The 2,343-nt window shown below is 37.6% G+C and overlaps 1 pseudogene; it reads left to right on the top strand.

Moving 5' to 3' along the window:
- Nucleotides 1–743: 743 nt before the first annotated feature.
- LOC146025244 (5S ribosomal RNA) lies at nt 744–860 on the top strand (annotated as a pseudogene).
- The last annotated feature ends 1,483 nt before the right edge of the window (nt 861–2,343 follow it).

Raw genomic sequence — 2,343 nt, 5'->3', positions numbered from 1 at the left:
GCCTTATGAGAAATCGAGCGCTGATTGTTACATTCAGGCTAACTTCTCTACTCACTATTGTTACCCAGTCTATTAATATGGTCATGTGCAATTGCTCTTCCACTGAGTAGTGGAGAGCTACTGCAGAAATATCTACTGTATTATATTATCTTTATAATTCTCTTGCACCACCTTGCTCAATTGTTGTCATAATTAATTTAGCATTAATCAGCTAATTAACACCGTAAGGTCAACTTCCCTGTCTTAAATCATTGCTAACAGTCTAAATTAAGACCCTCAACTATTGCTTTATTGCTGTACTCTGTTGAACGGATAATCACTGTCTTTTCATCTTGACATTTGTTATCATTTTTTGATGCCCACAACCAATACGTGTTGATATATTCTTGCAATAAATGTTTTGAGCTACATGCTGTTATGTATGCTGCTGATAAATAAATCTATCTTGCACATACAATTATCCAAGATCTATAAAGACCTTACTCACCCCTGCGTGTGGCACTGTGCACAGTATTTCCCATTACTGGCTCAGTGACCACGAATCCATTAAACCCTGCAGTGGGTACATATACTGTTACTCTGGGAGCATATATATATTTTTTCTTTTCTTATCTATTTCATTCTAATCTACTATCACCTCTCATCTGGACTCGCTCACTCTCTCATTCTCCTGGGTGACACCGGGGAAAAGCAGAAGTGACAACTGGCTCCTAGTTCCATTTGAGGCTCTCTCATCTGATGCCATATACAGCCATACATCGCTGGGCCGCCTGATCCCATCTGAACTCAGCAGCTAAGCAGCGATTGGCTGGATCAGTACCTCTTGGGAGACCATCAGGGAATATCCAGTGCTGTATCACACACTCAGACAGCAGAAGTAGCGAATGCATACGAAGAGCATTCCTCCCTCTTTCCTCATCCATTAATCTTGCTCTAACAATAGTGATGTAAACCTGCTACCCTTATCATTGCATTCGGGTCCATCAATTTTTCAATTTTTGTATACCACTCAAGGAGGGTCTGAAGCAAGACTCCAAAATATTAAAATATTAAGAACCTCTGCACCATTTATGTGCACGGTATCATTATCTTGTGTTAACTTGCCTTGCTCAAATTATTTACAGCCTGGTAAATTCCCTGCAAAATCATTTTCGCCCACTTGACGGTTATTGTATTACAATTTCGTTTTTGTCTGCATTGTGTATTGACTATTATAAAATAAATTCCACAGTTTAATTCACATGCTGATTTGCATTTTAAAACCATTCTCTGTATCAAATTGACGTGTGCTTGTATGTATTTTAAGTGTAATCAATAAAGGTTAGATTTTATGTCACACATTTGTACACCATCTTTTCACTTTCTTAATATTTCAAGTGTGCCCCAAAAACCCTTTCGTTCTTCCTAAGTCTCTTCCAAGACACCTAATTTAATTCATATATAAAGTGACTCTCAGGTCACTTATATATAAACGCACATTCAGCATGAAGTGGGCGGGCAGCTGTCATCCTGTGACGGGAACGCCCATGTGTTTTCATGAACACCCCTGAAATGCTGGGCGTTCCCATGGATCAATACCCTGGCCCGATGCCCCATGTGTTATATTCTTAATAACTTAATAAACTGTATATAATGGTTTGTGGCGGATGCAAACTGCGTCTGTTAGCATAATATACCTCTGGTGTGGTTATGCACACATTAAATACTTCTAGGAAAGAGTATACAACTGTCTATACTATTGCATTGTGGCCTATTTATAACAAACAGATAATTATACCAATCTACTGTAGATAGAGTTACAGCAAAGAGATACTTATACTAACAGTCTATAGCAATTCAGCAGATGAATATAACATAGGTGGGAATTTCAGAGATGGAATTTACAGCCAACAGAAATACCTTTTGGTGTGTAAGCACATCCTGGACCAAGGGAATATTCGTCGTCAAGCAGAAGACATTGTAATAGTATATAAAAAGGAGAAAGGTTTAACCGACGTTAAAAATTGAGCGCTTATACCAGAGTTGTTCTCTTATAGCAGCCACTTAAATAAGGGAGTGGTCAATCCCTTCAATTATTACAAGAAAAAAGGAGATTTTAAGCAGCGCTAACAGTGAAAGACAGCCATTGATAAATAAAAAATAACAATTTATTACACAATAAAACAATATAAAATGATATAACAAGATACGGGCAAGGTGTTGGATTGGACCATGGGTGTGGGGACCAATGTTATATAAACCTGCGCTGATCCAGTGAGGAGAGTCCTGATGGAATTTTTTTTTTTGAATATTGGTTGTGTGTGTTATTGAAATATTGTTTGAAATTATGTTAAACATTTCCAT

Source organism: Crinia signifera, chromosome 7, assembly GCF_055691185.1.
Source record: "Crinia signifera chromosome 7, ASM5569118v1, whole genome shotgun sequence".
Taxonomy (NCBI): Eukaryota; Metazoa; Chordata; class Amphibia; order Anura; family Myobatrachidae; genus Crinia; species Crinia signifera.
This window is presented reverse-complemented; position numbering and strand designations above follow the sequence as displayed.